Source organism: Hyperoodon ampullatus, assembly GCF_949752795.1.
Source record: "Hyperoodon ampullatus genome assembly, chromosome: 1".
In the NCBI taxonomy this organism is placed as follows: domain Eukaryota; kingdom Metazoa; phylum Chordata; class Mammalia; order Artiodactyla; family Ziphiidae; genus Hyperoodon; species Hyperoodon ampullatus.
The window spans coordinates 196,827,342-196,833,791 of NC_136914.1; the positions used below are offsets into that span (position 1 = coordinate 196,827,342).

General features: G+C 44.9%; 1 pseudogene across 1 annotated transcript; it reads left to right on the plus strand.

The window, feature by feature from the left end:
- Nucleotides 1–5,223: 5,223 nt before the first annotated feature.
- LOC307056455 (large ribosomal subunit protein eL21-like) lies at nt 5,224–5,696 on the plus strand (annotated as a pseudogene). The gene has a single exon. The product of its transcript is annotated as a large ribosomal subunit protein eL21-like (transcript).
- The last annotated feature ends 754 nt before the right edge of the window (nt 5,697–6,450 follow it).

Here is a 6,450-nt window from a genome sequence, read left to right on the forward strand (position 1 = left end):
TGTGTATGTTCAAAATATGATTTTCTCATATCAGTGGATAATGGTTAAGGGGTATGGGTGGTCCTGAAACACATACGTCTACTACAACCATCACTTCAACCATCATCAGGTCTATTTTTGCAGCTTTATTATCTTGTAACATTTATCTTTGGTACTTCAAAGATATCCAAAATGTTTCCTAAATTGTGGTCCTGCAAATCACGGTGACTGTTTGGCCTTTTCATAAAATTACATCACAAAATTACTGATTTTCGGGCATTGCTTTCCACTCAGTGAACCTTCATTTAATGAACTGTTGAATATGATCATAGAATGAAAAAAATCTGAAATGTATTAACAGTGAATTAAACTTCATCAAAATGGCCTGTAGAAGTTCTAGTGCATATAAAGAACAGAGTAGCTTACAGGCTATTTTTGGCAAAGGATGGTGGATCCTTCTGCTTGCCAGCCAAAGACAGCCATGTGCCAAATGCATAAATGCAGTTTATAATTCACTCAGCTGGCCAGATTTTAAATCATGCAATTCTAAAACTAATTATCTTGATTTGGGGGAGTCACAGTATTTCCTTTTTTTTTTTTTTTTTAACGTAAGGTGAGGCTTTATTATTACTGTCATATCATCTCACTTGAATAATTTATATTTACATTACATGAAATTATCCCTTATTCATTAGCATGTGTCTTCATTTACTTCTTAGTAGGGATTTTATATGGAAAATTCACTCTTTGCCTTTCTTTTCTATGTCCAAATCCTACCTATTCCTCCCTTCTCTCCCTGAGTGATCGCATCCAGTCTCATAGCTTCAAATACCATCTACATGCTGATGACGCTCAAAGGTACCATTTCCAGCTCCAGCCAACTCTAAATCTCTCTAAGAAAATCGAATGGGCATCTCAAACTTCATGTGCCCAAACGGAACTCTCAGGATCCTCCCCAAACCTCCCTCTTTGGTCCCCATCTCAGTAAATAGCATCATTATATTCACCCAGTCAAAAACACTGGGCTTATTCTTAGCTTTTATTTTTGCTCAAACCACACACCCAACTCAGTAGGCTCTGCCTTCAAAATATACCCCGAGCTTGACCAGTTCACATCATTTTATAACCACCACGCTAATCCAAGCTACGCCCTTATCTCTTGCCTAGGCCGGAAGGGCCTCCTACAGGTCACACTGATTCTATTCTTGCCCCCAAAGTCTATTCTCCATTCAGGACCCAGAGAAATAATTTTAAAGCTCAAAGAAGATCATATCACTATTCTACTCAAACTTCTCAAAAGGTATCCAATCACACTCTGGGTTTTGGAGTAAATCTAAACTCCTTATCTACAAGATCTGGCTCCCACCTACCACTGACCTCATTTCATATCACTCTCCCCATAACAACCCCCCATTCAAGGCCAGCCAAACTGGCTGCCTTCCTGTCCCTCTATCACGCCAAGCTCAGCCTACACCAAGGCCTTTCTTTTTGCTTGCTGTTCCCTCTGCTAACCACTCCCCCCCAGATTCCTGCATTCCATCCAGATCTCTGCACAAAATTTCTACCCACCCCGCCCTCACACACAGACCTTCTCAGACCTCTTTCAAAGAGAACCCCTCAGGGCTTCCCTGGTGGCACAGTGGTTGAGAGTCCGCCTGCCGATGCAGGGGACACGGGTTCGTGCCCCAGTCCGGGAAGATCCCGCATGCCGCGGAGCGGCTGGGCCCGTGAGCCATGGCCGCTGAGCCTGCGCGTCCCGAGCCTGTGCTCCGCAACAGGAGAGACCACAACAGTGAGAGGCCCGTGTACCGCAAAAAAAAAAAAAAAAAAAAAAGAACCCCTCACTCTTTTTATAGCACTTATTATCACCTGAAATTATATTCTCTACTTAGTTATTTCCTTCATTCACAAAACAATATTTAGTGAGCGCTCACCATGCTTATGCTCAAGGTGCTCTTCTAGGAGCTGAGAAGACAGCAGTGAATAAGCAAAGATCCCTGCCCTCATGGAGGTCACATTCTTGCTTGTCACCCCACTCGAATCTAAGCTCCAGTCTGTCTGTGACCACCGGGTCCCCAGTGCCCAGAGCAGTGCCTTGGCACAGAGTAGGCATTCATACATATTTACCAAATGGCTGAAGCATCCCATCCACCTGAGACCATCTGCTTCCCTGAGGCCTCCCGCCACAGAGTTCTTCCTAACAGATGGGTCTCTGACTGAGGGACCCAGAATGTCTGCTGTGTCCCTTTAGGCACAGCAGTGGGGACAGTCAGCCTCCCATACCTGAGTTGGGTCCCTAACCCTGGGCCTGACTAACTGCCCTTCCTTTCTGCCCCACCAAGGCACCCTGCAAGCTCCCCAGGTGGCCATGCCACGGGTACGCATCGCACTGGATGGTAAGAACACTTGGTCCACGTGGTGAGAGCGGACCAGGCAGTCAGCAGCAAGCAAGCCAGCTTCTCTCAACAAAGGGCGGCTGGACTCGAGACGCACGGGTCATACTGCCTCCCTGGCTCAGTGTCCTGCCCTCGGTACTCACGTGAGACCTTCACCATCAACTAGCTAGCACGCCTCAAAGTGCTGTCAGCACTGGAACACACTAGTGTTAAGGACATATTTTTGCCTCCTAACTGCCACAGATGCAAGACATTTACCTGCTATGATGAGTAATTTTCTTTTGGGGGGGAATAAAGGAAGAACATTTGTTAACTGTGAAATTATCTGATCGCAAATAAAAATGAAGGTAATTGTGAAACATAGTTAATTTATCTTTCTAAAAAATGGTAGCTGGAATGGTAGGAAGGAAAAAAAGGAGCATACAAATCTCTTGAAGAACCACTCTGGAGGACTCAAAATCGGTATTTAAAATCCATGTTTCCAACCTATGTATTCACATCTCAATTTGTTAGCACAGAATTGCCCAGCTCTACATCTCAGAGCCAAATAGGATTACTCTGTATTTGCTCAGCATTTTATTCCCTTGGAAGCATTCTCATATAATCTTTCAGCAGGGCAGGATTCATTTATCTGTCTGGGGGCCCAGCGAAGCCAAACAATGCACCTAAGATCCCACAATAAGCAGAATGAGGTAGGTACCAGAACCCAGATATTCCTAGGCCCATCCCAGTGTCCTTCCCTCTCTAATAGAAAGGACAGTGTGGTTCTCTGAAAATCACATTCTACAGTTCACTGACAACATGTCCCTTCACCACAGCAGCAGGAAAAAAAACACACACACATACATACTCACCAGTGGTTTAAGGTGCTGGAAAGACGCATTGGCCCTGGAGCTGCGGGCAGAGAGAAGGTCTCACAAACTCTTCCAATAAATGCCACTCCTGCAATGACAAACATACAAGGCATCTGCTGTGAATCGGGCATCCTGTGGCCTCTCTCCAAGGAGGCCATCCAAGTACCAATTGCCAGGCACCCTGTTTAGATTCAAAGCCTCCCTCCTCATCTTCCAGCCCCACTTCCTTCTTACCCTGACCTCACCTAGTAGAAGCAGAATCTTCAGTTCACTGGTTGAAATGGTCCCCGTTAGAATCAATGGATCTTGGACAGAAAGAAGCTCTAGAGATCATTTATAACAGATGTCGAGTGGGTCACATCTAGCCTACAGAGATATTATATTAATCTGAAGGATATGCCTAGAAATTTGAGCCAAAACCTAAAAATCAGAGATGTCATGTAAAAACCCAGACTTTGGGCTTCTCTTTTAAAAAAAAAAAAAAGAAGAGGATCTGTCAAAATGGCCCATGTTCATGTCTGGAAATGATCAGCTGGTGCTAAGTAGCAACTGCCCTTCACAGGCAGCCTTGGCTATTCCAATACGCCACAGTCCCTACCACTCCCTATTGTCACAGAGAAAAGCTGTGGTGATCATTGTCCTTGCATTTTTTTGTTCGGGGTACAGAAATATTTCCTTCTACCTCTGATTCTAACAAAAGTAGGAACACAAAAAAGGGGCTAAGGTCTAAGAGGAAAAAAAAATGGTATAGCACATATAGCAACTTAAGTTAGCAGCCTCACTCCTGTAGACATCTGCAACCCCTGAACAAGAACAACACTCCCATTTCATACAACTGTAAGCAGAAAACTAACTTACCCACTCCCAAGTTAGAATTTGCTCTGCCTTTAGACCCTAGGTCCAATCCAGGGCTCTTTTGCTATGCCCCATTGCACAGTAATCTTATATTACAAAGCAAAAAGCAAATTTTATGTGTATACACACACACACACACACACACACACACGTATGTGTGTGTTTCCCTCGAAGCTAGATACTCAATTCAAGGAACTACAGTTGAAGTATCTAACCTACTCTGTACTAAAATGCTTGCCATACCTTCATTTGCCAAAGAATATAAGTTATATCAGGTTCCCTAAGGGCTTGTTTCCTAATGTGACATTTTCAATAAAACGTTACTGCTTTAAGCACAGAAGTAGTTCTCACAAATACCATAAATCCGCTACTTCAAAAGTGCTCAGTTAACGTTCCAAACTGCCTGAAACACTCCTTATGCTAGAAAAATGTCCTTTAATATGCATCTTGAATACAAGGCTATCAATAAGCTTATGTATAGGTATCAACACCGTAATAAATGAACAATGTTCAACTATAAGGTCGTGGAGGAAGTTCTTTATATCATCCCCTCAAAGCATGTATTGATTCATTCACTCGGCAGATATTTACTGAACCCTATTACATGCCAGGCAGTGCACGAGGTGATGGATACACAAAGATGAACAGACCCGGTCCTTGCCCCTAAGTGGCTCTGCCTGGGTAAAAGATCCGGACACTCAAAGACTTCTAAAACAACGGGTAAACATAAAGATCTGGGTAGGCACAGGTGCTGTGGGAGCCCTGAGCAGGGGCTCCTAGTGCAGCTGAGGTGAAGAGATGCTTCCCAGCACGGACAGAGGCCTGAGGAAAGCCTTAAAGCAGGGGTGGGAGTGGAGCAGTCGGGGGGCGAACCGAGGGAAGGAGGGAATGACAGGGACAGTGTGGGTAAAAGCGAAAAATATGAACAGCCCCTCCCTCCGATGGAGTCTTGTCCAGATTTTGTATCACCTTATGGGTCTTAAAACCCCCCACCTTATGCCACCTGACCCAACATCTGCCGAGACTTGATGCACAAGCCCCACACGTGCACCCGTGCAAGCTGATCTTGCCAAGTGCCCATATCAACAATGCCACCAAGCCTTTGTGTCGGAACCGCCATCTTCCAGTAATTCCCCAAAATGACCAACACAAAGGGAAAGAGGAGGGACACCCGCTACATGTTCTCCTTTTAGAAAACACGGAGTTGCTCCTTTGGCCTCATACATGTGAATCTACAAGAAAGGTGATATTGTAGTTATCAAGGGAATGGGCACTGTTCAAAAAGAAATGCCCCACAAGTGTCCCCACGGCAAAACTGGAAGAGTCTACAATGTTACCCAGCATGCTGTTGGCACTGTTGTAAACAAACAAGGGCAAGATTCTTGCCAAGAGAATTAATGTGCGTATCGAGCATATTAAGCACCCTAAGAGCCGACACAGCTTCCTGAAACGGGTGAAGGAAAGTGATCAGAAAAAGAAGGAAGCCAAAGAGAAAGGGACTTGGGTTCAGCCGAAGCGCCAGCCTGCTCCACCCAGAGAAGCACACTTCGTGAGAACCAATGAAAAGGAGCCTGAATTGTTGGAACCTATTCCCTATAAATTCATGGCATGATAGGTGTAAAGAAAATAAAAGACCTGAACTGTTAAAAAAAAAAAAAAGCCACCAATTCATCCCTGCTGCCTGGCAATGCCCACCTTTCACATCCTCAGGGCAACAAATACCGTGCCGGAGTCTGCAGGACCCAAGAAACATGGGGGTAGAAACACTGAGCCTTCCAGTATTTCCAGAACTTCCATGATGTCTAAGAAGACAGTAAACAGATTTGTTTTCCTGTGCCATCACAGGACAGTCCTGCCTCCATCTCAGGATCTGGATTTCTACAGACAGAATCTACTATGTGGTCGAGCCTCAAGCAGCAAGTTTTGTGAGAAAGTGTTCCAGAATATCTGCCCATCAAAACGCCCAGGTGGAGCTCCCCTTCTCTTCATGGACAAAAAAGGGAGGAGCTGCCAGCCCTGATCTAGGCTTGAGGCAAAGCCAAGGGGCAGCATCTCTGAAAGACAAGCATTAGGAAAGGGGCAGAAAGAGGAGTGAAGACCAAATATGTGGCCAAGGTTAGGGTTCAGGGTCAAGGTCCGTTCCAGAAAATAAGGAAGCATCCCTGGATCTTAACTGGTGGGCAGGTTCCCAAATCTGGCTGAAAATTAGAATCACCTGGAAAACTAGAACAGTTTCTTGGGCCTCAGACCCATTAAATCTGAAATTCTGGTTTGGAGGCACAGGAACTGTTCAGGTAATTGTGATGCCTAGACTCTGATACTCATTTGGAAAAGAGTATCTTTCACCTTTTTCCAGAACACTCTTT